Below are 10,380 nucleotides of genomic sequence, written 5' to 3' on the forward strand. Positions count from 1 at the left end.
AAGATCGTGGTTCCGTTTATCGCGAGAATCATGTGCTTTTTGCGCGATTCAACGCACGAGACTATTCTCCCCCTTTGCCTGGGCGTCCAACCGCCGCGCTTCGTCGCGTATTTATTATATATTTCATTAGGAGAATCTCTCTCTTTTTCTTTTCTTCTCTCAGGCTTTCGCGCGCATCGGTACGTGTCAGAGGGAGTGCGAGGGGGGACACGAAGCGTCGTGCATACGCGTACGTGTATTACCCATCCCGCGTTCCGCGGAGCATGACAATGGGCTTTTCTAATCCTGCCTGCCAGTTTGCGTGTTCACTCACAACGCGGATACCTCTACGTGTCCCCGGCTCGGCTCGACTCAGCTCGGCTCGGCTCCGGTGCTCACCGAATGGCGGAGGAGAATTGAAAGGAAGGCGCGAGGAGCGTAGCCACGCTATGGAAGTGCGACGAGGACGAGGGAATGCGCGAGGAAGGGCGCGATATACCGCGAAAAGCACCGACGAGCGAGACACCGTACCGCGTTGCGCCGCTCCACGCCGTGCCGCGCCGACAGGCGGCTACGAACCGGTCGCTGCGGTTACCGCGGTTAACCGCGCCGGTGCTCTCAACCCGCGGCGACCGCGACAGTCACGCGGCCGCTGTACCAGCTTCCTCTGCGCGTACAACTCCCTCGAAACGGTCCGATAGATTCGCCAAATTTACGGCTCACGACGAGAGTTCTCTCGGCACTTCACGTCTACGCGAAAATGCCGAGGCCGCGTGAAAATCGAATAATCTTTCTTGAAGTCTGTTATCTCATTCGTGAGATAATTCGCGCGATAATTGGAGAACATAACCATTCATAGCGACCATCGCTCACCATGCAAGAGGATGCTATTTTAATTAATCGTTATCGTTCGAGAGCCTCTTCGCGCGACCAGCCTCCCGCTTTTATTCGTCCCGGAAGAGAGGAAGAGGGAAAGCGACTCAAAGGAGGCCCACAAGACGATTTATGCGCGAACGTGGTCTACAGTCTTGCCACGCGGAGATTTGCGAGGATGACGGGGCGCTCTCTGTGAGAGCACTCTCGTTAATATTTTTGCTCTTGGACGATGGCAAGCACGCACGCGCACACAGCCAGATTGAAAATAACTAAATGCCGAATCACCACCGCTACTAACGGCGCTCGCACACATGTAGCTTAATGGAATGTGGAATTTTATTGTTCCGACACTTTTCCATTATGCAAATGTACCAAACAACCGCTTCTCTTCGCGATACGCATCGAGGAATCAATTTTAATTATCCTCGCGACGAATAATTAACAGATCATGTATTCTGATACAGAAAAAAAAGTTCACGTAAAGTCTGATGAATGATTGCCGCGCGCTAATTGATTGCCGAAATCATTGCTGTCGATACATCAATGGAAAAAACACAAAAATCACACATCTCTCTGTCTCGCGATCATTTTCCCGTGACAATGCAACAGTCCCAAGCTCCAAATTCAAATATAATTCCATCCCTTTTCTCATTTTTCAATGTAATCGAAGCTGGTTTTATTTCTAATCAAATCGTTGAGCAAACCCTCTCGGGATTTTATCGAGTGATACGTTAACACGGATGAGCAGAAGAGAGCAACCTTTGATTAATACCTCAATCGCAAAAAACGGAAAAGGCGAGCCGACGGCAACGCTTTTGGCGAAATGTTGAGTTTATTGCGGTACACATGTACATGCGTATATATATATATATATATATATATATATATATATATATATATATATATGTATGTATGTATGTATGTATATGTGTGAGTGCGTGTGTCTCTGTCGCCTCAAAGCTGCGACTCTAGCCGCGGCTGACAAATGCCTTCCGCGATTCTGGCAGCGGTGTACCGTTATCCAAATTACAAATAACACACCACCGTTGACGTTTTATCCAACGCCCGAAGACAAATTGCAGCCAACGTAGGACGGCCGAGAGCTCGAGATTATCCCCCTCTCACCGCCGTCCCTCCGCCCCGCTGCCGCCACCGCGCGTCTTCCAACTACTCTTCGTGGTGTAACCGCGTGTCGTGGACTCGGTTAATACCGGTAGTTGCTCGGCCCCTTGGTCGGCACACGGAATTAACACGGCGAAGTGTATTTATGGATCAGGCCCGACCAGATATCCCGAGGAGCGCAGGCAGATCGTCCCATCTCTCTCCCATCTTCTTTCGCTCTTTCGCTCCTCGTCTGTTCGCCTCACTTCTCGTCGTTGATTCTTTTTCTTCTTCCACGGTGGAGGATTAATTAATGAGACTGGACAAGCCAAGCATTATTACCTGCTTTACAGCGGCACGGCGCATTGGCGTGGGAACGTGTCTCTTCTTCCCTCGATTACCAACACGTTGCGGCGAAATTTGCCGAGGGAACTTGGACCATTAATTTTCATTCACGATCGGGGGCCACGATAGCTCGCATGATAGATCTCGGACGTGTAATGATCCGACATGCTGCTGATCATATTTTTATCTCTCTTTCTGTGGCGAGAAGAAATTGAATAACGAAGGCGGAAGCGGGAGTCACTTGTTTGCCGATGCAACCTTCGCATTCAACTTGCGCCGTTTCATATAACGCCGCAAACGGTGCCGTAAACGTGAATTTGTCCTCGGTAATGATTCCTCATCATTGGTCGCGTCCTTTATCCCAGCCGGGAACAGCGCGGAACGCTCGGGCAACGCCGAGGGCGCGATAATCAAATAACATCGCCGCCCTTGTGCCCGACGCCATTGGCCCACATCCCACCGCATACAGGACATGATACACGTGTACTCGCAGCGTGTAACGCGTGCTCGAATATAGTGGTCTTTCAGTGTGCATCGCCAGTGCATTTGCCATGCACTCGCAGAGAGTCGCGTACCAGGCGTAATGCACATTTGTAAAGCTATACACGGGGCCCCGCAACCGCGACTAGACATTTTTCACCGTGTCGAGTAACTTCCTTAATTGAAACCTTTTGTGAAGGAACAAAGTGTATTCTCGGTAACTGTATAAAAAAGGGGAGAGAAAGAAAGAGAGAGAGGAAAAATAAAAAAAAAAAGAGAGAAATTTGCCGTCATTTCAACTTTAATAGCAGCAGGAAGAAGAAATTACAGAGCGCGCGATATTAATGTCAGCGCGAAAGAGAAAGCATTATTATAGCCGCGACCGAGACGCCCGCGGCTAAACGCGTAATAGAGCGGGTTTAAATTGGAGCGGGACTTAATTGATTAAAATGGATGTCGCGGCTTGGCTTAAAATTCGATTTTAGGTCAGTCGCGAGAGGCTAAATTAATTAACGAGATATTAGCGCCGCGGGGTAACTTAAGATCTTTTGCTTTTAAGACAGTTGCTCTCTCGCATCGAGGTCGCTTATACATTGTTAAACACGCCGATCGATTTTTCCCCGAATAGTCTGCGACTGATATCTATGTTGCAACGCTCATAAATAATTATCGATATCTCACAAATGTCGAGATATTTCTGAAGAAACTTATCTACGGGTTTATACCAATTTTAAGAGATTTATAAACACAGAAGCGGAAGATTTCTCGGTCAGACGAAAATTTCGATGTACACGAAAAATTAGAACGTCGGAACCAGAAAGAGAGAAAGAGAGAGAGAGAGAGGGAGGGAGGGAGAGAGGGAGAGAGAGTCTGGTTTCTCGCACGGAAAACGAATGGGGCAGTCGGATCGTTTATACACACTCGAGTCGAGAGAAATGAGCGTCGACGTCGACGAGGACAACGATGAGGAGAATGAGAGCGAGGACGAAGATGATGACGATGACGACGATGATGACGACGACGACGTGGTGACGGCAAGGAGGGCGATTTCGTCACGGCAGTCACGATTGTCACGGTCGTCGCGCTGCGGCTGAGCGAAACGGGGCAAAGGGAGGCGAACGACTAACAGAATTATACTCGCAAGCCATGGAAGGTTTTTAACGGTCGATTTGCCGCGTAGCTTTCTCGTATGGGTCGCCACGCCAGGCCGCGCCGTGTCCTCTCGAACTCTTCAGCGGCAGCTAAGAGCGACGGCGACAGCGCGACGCTCACCCCACAGCCAGTTAGTGCCCTTAAACCGTCCCTACCCTATATGCCGCTCGGCGTTTCGTCACGCCAAGGGGGGGTCAAAACTGGCCGCAGATGTCGGCTATAAAGCTCGTATGGGCACGACCCAATGCCTCCACTGATCGTCCCCTCATGCGTGTCCTTTCTCTTTCCATTTTTGCTTCCCTCTCTCTCTCTCTCTCTCTCTCTCTCTCTCTCTCTCTCTCTCTCTCTCTCTCTCTCTCTCTCTCTCTCTCTCTGTCTCTTCTCTCTTCTTCTTTTCGTGCCCCCACGTTGTGTCGTTTCGTCATTGTATCTTCCACTGAATACACGCCCTTAAATAAATCTATCCACGAACCCCCGTCGCGTCACTGTGACCACCAACCACCTACCCCTGCCTCCGTTGTCCTTTGTTGCCTCCGTGCGTTGTTACCGAGATTAGGTTCGGATTCCATGAACGTCACCAGCCCTGCGACCTGTCCCCCGGCTCGATATTCTCGAGTTGCTTTTTTATTGACCGACAGCGGTTTGATTTCGAAATCTCGTCCCCTAATCTCTCGGCGTAACAATATCATATTTGTATCGAATCGACGTATCGCGTTCCGGCGCGTTCGCCGCGTAATACGTACACGTTTACGAGCGTGTTAATCCTGACGGCGTGATGCACGCTACCTCGCTGAATTGACGAACACCTATCGGATGCGACGGCGCGGGCAACCATGACACGCTTCGAGAGATTCCAGTGCGATCTTTAATGACGAGGCGCGGCGGATCGTTAACGATCGCTCGTCGACGTTTAATTAGCCGAGGTTCGCGATTACGGGCTGCGTTCGCTTGCTCGCTCGCATCTCGCAACCAACAACCAGGGCCCCGCGGCGTAATCGCAATCGCGATTGTAACGACCCATGCCGGAGGGGGAAACCGTAAAAGGCCGGCGAGTCAATGACGAGATTCGTTTCTTCTTCGTCGTTCCTCTCTCGACCTGTTCGTTTGTTCCCTCGCTTGCTCGCTCGTTCTTCTTCTTCATTTCCTTTCTTTCTCCGTCTGTCTGCTCTTGCACCATTCGCGGCACTTTCGAGCGATGCCGCGTTGCACGCACGCACGAAGCGAATCGGCGAATTACGACGATTGAAATTCAATTCCGCGCGCGGTCGAGCGGCTAATTAGACGCAATTGCGGCGGCGGCGGCGGCGACGGCGGCGGCGACTAGGCAACTAGGCGACTTCGTCATCGGTATGCGGAGACCTTGAGTCTACCCTGGAGATTCGCTCGTTGCTTGCGTTGCAGCTTGTGATTATGGGGCGAGGGAGCTCGATGATGCCAAAAATGCCGGAAGTTATTTCACCGAGCGAGATATACGCGAATATAATCGACGTGGCTTAGCCTCGAGACAGTCGAGAGCACGAATTATGTATAGCCCGGGAGAGTACGTAATCCGCTTTTGCGATTCAAACTCGAGAAACATACTTCGCCGGCCTGTGCACGAGGTCGTAAGCCGGTCAAAAGCCGTAAGGCGCGGGACGATTAACGTAGCCGGGCATGCGTGACGAATAATTATCCGTTCGAAAGCTGCGTCGGCAGTCTGTCGGCATTAATCGGCCTCGTATCCGCAATGTTACGACATTGAAGTCGCAAACGATGTCGATGGTCGTTTATCGATGGCTACTCCCGTTAAATATCTGTATCCACTGACATTACAGCGCATTATACGGCGCGCGTTATCGCAAATGCGCGCACGCATAATTAAAAGTTGATATAGCACTCGATGTCGTTTACGCGTTGATTAAGGTATCGAATAGCCGTAAAATCGTGAGGCGCGTACGTTTCGCGTACGTTTTTTAATCAATCCGAGACCGAATAAATTCGTTATACAGGATAGCCAGCGTTTCGATCGCTGAGTTAAGTTACGCACATTTTTTTTTTTTTTAATCGGCGCATGGAAAGTGCCGATATTTCTTAACGAAAATTATTCGACGAACCGCGAGATGTAAAAAGGATTTTTTTTTGCGAAGTAGGAACAGGCCCATTACGTAAAATTTAGCGACCGGTGCTGGCAATTAGCACTTGTAAAATCGCAAACGGACGTCGCTGGTACACGACAGACGGCGGACCCTCTTCGATCGGACTCGTGTTTACGGAGTAAACAAATCGCCCCGATCGAGGGGACCGTGACTGCCGCGTCATCGAGCATCGGTCTCCCCATCTCATCCTCTCGAGCCATCGACTTCGCTTCACGGTTCGACGTCAGAAACGCGATTCCAGCTCGTGCCCCCTCTTTCAGCGCGCTCTTCCCCCGACGACTTTCCACCCCCTCTTTTTCCCCCGGTTAACCATTGTACGGTCTATTGCGCTATTATTATCCCGATCCACGTCGCGGCGTCATTATTATCCACGAGCGCGGGAGGTCGTCTGTAACTATCGCATCGCGACGGGCGGTGACTTAATAACAGCCCGCTACGTAAGCGTAATGGACGCTGCCGAGTAACGTAAGCCCGCTAATTTACCGTTTTTTTTTGTTTTTTTTTGTTTTTTTTCACAAATCTTTCCTGACTCGGTGGATCTTTCTTTCGGTCTCTTTTTTTCGCGCTCTCCGTTACTCTTTCGTCGTCAATCTATTCACCGGTGGATTGTCCGGCTTTTTTCGACAAAGCGCTTCGCTTCCTTTTTTACGTCGCGCGTTTCAACGTCAAAGGCGTTTGCTCGACAGACGTTCGCCAAGTTCGAACGAGAATCGCGTCACACGGTCGGGATAACGCGTCACCTGTTCAACTAAAATAACGACTATTTTACAGAGGCCTTTTCGTTAGACGGACTTTTCTCAGTGCGTGTGTCAATCGACGTTTACGAGTTACATCGTGAAATGGTAATCGGGACTGGCGAAAGAATTATTTGCGATTATCAATTTATTAAGGTACGCGCGACTCGAGCTGATGAACATCTGTATTCTCGTGGGATGACAGGGACCGTTTAACGCGCTACTGACTTTCTACGGAACGGCGACGACGAAACGAGGCCCCCGCCTGTCGGTGGCACTTTCGCTCCGCGCGCGATAACGATCGGAAAACGTCCGCTCTCGTCGCGACAATGGCTTGTCACTTGGAATAATAATACGGAGCTAGCGTAGGCACCGACAGAGAGACGGACCTACGCTCCACCGGCAAGTTCCTTCGGGCGAGCATAATGGCCTATCCGGCGCACACTCGCGCACTTCGCCCATCTGCATAGGGGGTGCGCCCATAAGAACGATCGTCGTTACCTACGCCGAGCGACCAGCGATCCTCCTGAACGGCGTACTGAGACAATGCGCCGTTTATCTTCGATCAAAGCGGGAGGAGGAAAGGGTCGCTCCGCTGATGCATGACGCCTCTCGATGTAAGAGGCCGATAAATCGCCGTTAAAATGCACCGGAGGAATTTAAGAGCGATTCCCCGCAATCCCCGGTCTCCGAAAGGGAAGCTGTTAACTGAGAAATTTTCATCATCGCTCATAAAACAACTATAAACGGTATGTTTATGGTTAGCTTCAAAATCTATGTTCTCCATAAATCGGGGCGTCGCGCGTGTTAGGAAAACGAAAGAATCTTTTACAGAATTTTGTTTACCCTCGCGGTAATATAGAAAAGGTTTCATTGGGTTAGGGATAATTTGACATCCGCACAAAAGTGGAAACAGCTTTCGATTAAGTCTCTTTCAAGGGTCATTCTCCTTCCTCGGTTTCTCCCAGTTGATATCCGTTGTCCGGTCGATCCGGTCACGATATGTACGAGAGACAGGGATAAAGCGAGAATAGAATGAAAGGGAGACAGAGAGGGAAGAAGAAGTAGCCGGACCGGATGACAGTAAATAACGAGAGATTCTCGAGAAACTCTAGCCGTCAAGTTGGGGATGTCGGGGAACGTACAAGCAATCGAGCATCGAAATCGAAATTCGATACTGGCGTATACACACGCCCTCGTATTTAGAGACGGTTTTCAGGATGGCGGCGGTGAGAGGTGCGAGGTCCGGGTTAACCGCAAGCGGAGAATGCTCGCGCGCGAAGGAGAGAAAGAGAGAGAAAGAGAGAGAGAGAGAGAGAGAGAGAGAGAGAGAGAGAGAGAGAGAGAGAGAGAGAGCCGAGCGGAGGAGTGGGCGCGCGAGGCAAGTCTCCTCTACGTAATAACTATTATCTTAACTGAAGGTACTCTTCCTTTAATTCGCGCGCTTTCCGAGACACATCTCGCGTACCCGAGTATCGAGTTTACGCGATGAAATCACGAACGCGCGCGGCACGACGCGAAAGCACGTGTGCCTATACCGGAGCTAATAATAACATGCACGAGCGCTCGACGAGAGAGAATCACCTCCTAATTATAACTCGGCTACTAATGATCCGTGAAATTTAGTAAGTACAGCGCTGTGGCTCGTAACCTGGAAATTAAACGGTCCGCCAGTCTGTTCGGCCCCGCCGGCGGCGGTCCGGCGAAGCAATCGCTTTACACGACGCGAGTCGATATAGCCCCTTCTTGCTTGCGGAGTTATTAGAGAAACGTCAAAGATACATACGGGCGCACGTGTGTATACGTATAGATATGTACGTACCATGGTATCGATACTCTCTCCCTCTCTCTCTCCCTCTCTCTCTCCCTCTCTCTCTCTCTCTCTCTCTCTCTCTCTCTCTCTCTGTCTCTCTCTCTCTGCTCTCGCCGAGCAGACGGGCGCGCGCGGTTATGTATTACATCCATTAAAGCCATATGCACGCGCGAAGGTACGCGCGCGCGGTGGCGAGGGCAAGTTTGTAGGTACCTGACGTTAATACGTTCCGCCTGGAATCTGCATCTGCATAAGACAGCACCGTGCGAGAGCGTGCAACTCGGAGAGCGGACAATCAGACCGGGGGTTCAGACCGGTACTAATTATTTCGCCTCTCTGACACGATTGTTAGTCGTCTGTCTCGGCACTCTAGTTCTCTCTTTCTCCCTCTTTCCTTCTTCCTTTTCTTTTTCACCTTCTTGCCGCAATTTATTTAATACAAATAGGATGCTTGACTATTGCACTTATCTACTATATTTTCCATTTGAATACATTTCTTTTTTACATTGAGGAGAATTATCAAGCTTCCTTATTCTTTTCTATAGATACATCTATTTTAAATAGATTATTTTGTATTCATATATGTCTTTCCTCATTTCGTATCTCCACGTTAGAAAGAATAGTTGTTAACGAGATTATTTCACGATAAGCAAGCGCGATTCGACTAAAGTAACCACGTGACACGTCTGCATAAATGCAGATCTCTCTCTCTCTCTCTCTCTCTCTCTCTCTCTCTCTCTCTCTCTCTCTCTCTCTCTCTCTCTCTCTCTCTCTCTGTCGGCGTGTTAAACTTTCCTGCGTGCAAAAGTCGACACGAATCGACCTCCATGCGCGCTGCATATCGCACGGCCGCGTTATATTAATGCTCGCGTATGCGTCGCTCGCTGCAATACGCTTGTTATCTGGCGCATAACGCCATCCGTCGCATGCAAATCGCGACGTGTATGCATGGTGAAAGGGTGGAGCGGTGGTACACACCGCGCGGCAGTCGCGCCGAGGAAAATATAGCGATCCAGGTATCCGATAAAATCGCGAGGCACGAAGCAATCGCCTCCGCGTGGGAAATAATTAGTGTCAGCTCTCTTACGTAAGGCGGCCCCGTATAGTTCATGAGGAAAGGTGTAACTCGGTCTTTATTCGCTGAATGTCTAAATTTCTCTAACGACTCCGCAGACACTCGAGAAATTTCTTTTTTGGTGACAATTTTTCAAAGAGGTGAATGTGTGCTATTATTGAAGGAGGCGAGGAGTTCACTTGCATGGAATCGAACTTATGCGAATTACGCGAATCGAACGGTTTCCAGATAATCGTTCGTGCTCTCGCAACTCTGCCGTAATGAATTTCACGACGGTGACAGGCGGAACATTAAGAAGTGGCTGGAAAAACGATGGAAGAAGCGAGAAAGAGAGAGAGAGAGAGAAGGAAAGAGACGGAGGAAGGTGGCATATCTCGTGTCATCGTCTCAGTGGAAATGAATTTTTCATTTCGCGCTAAAGTCGCGAAACGGTTCGTGACTTAAAGGCGAAGATTAAAGGGCAGAGTGCCGAGCTTGTCTTCTTCTCTCTGTCTCTCCTGCTCCTTTGCAATTTTTTCTTCGTCGGAGTGTAAGAGGGAAACGACGAGGGCGGGGCTCCGCTATTATTTTTCATTGCTTGGGCGCACCACGATCCTTTTCCATTTCCTCTTCACTCCATCCTTCTTTCTTACCTCCTTCTCTCCGCTTCTTACCTCGCTTCCTCTCTTCTCCGCTGAACGACGGGACGCC

The sequence above is a fragment of the Pogonomyrmex barbatus genome, unplaced genomic scaffold (assembly GCF_055798465.1).
Source record: "Pogonomyrmex barbatus isolate J1 unplaced genomic scaffold, ASM5579846v1 scaffold7, whole genome shotgun sequence".
Lineage (NCBI taxonomy): Eukaryota > Metazoa > Arthropoda > Insecta > Hymenoptera > Formicidae > Pogonomyrmex > Pogonomyrmex barbatus.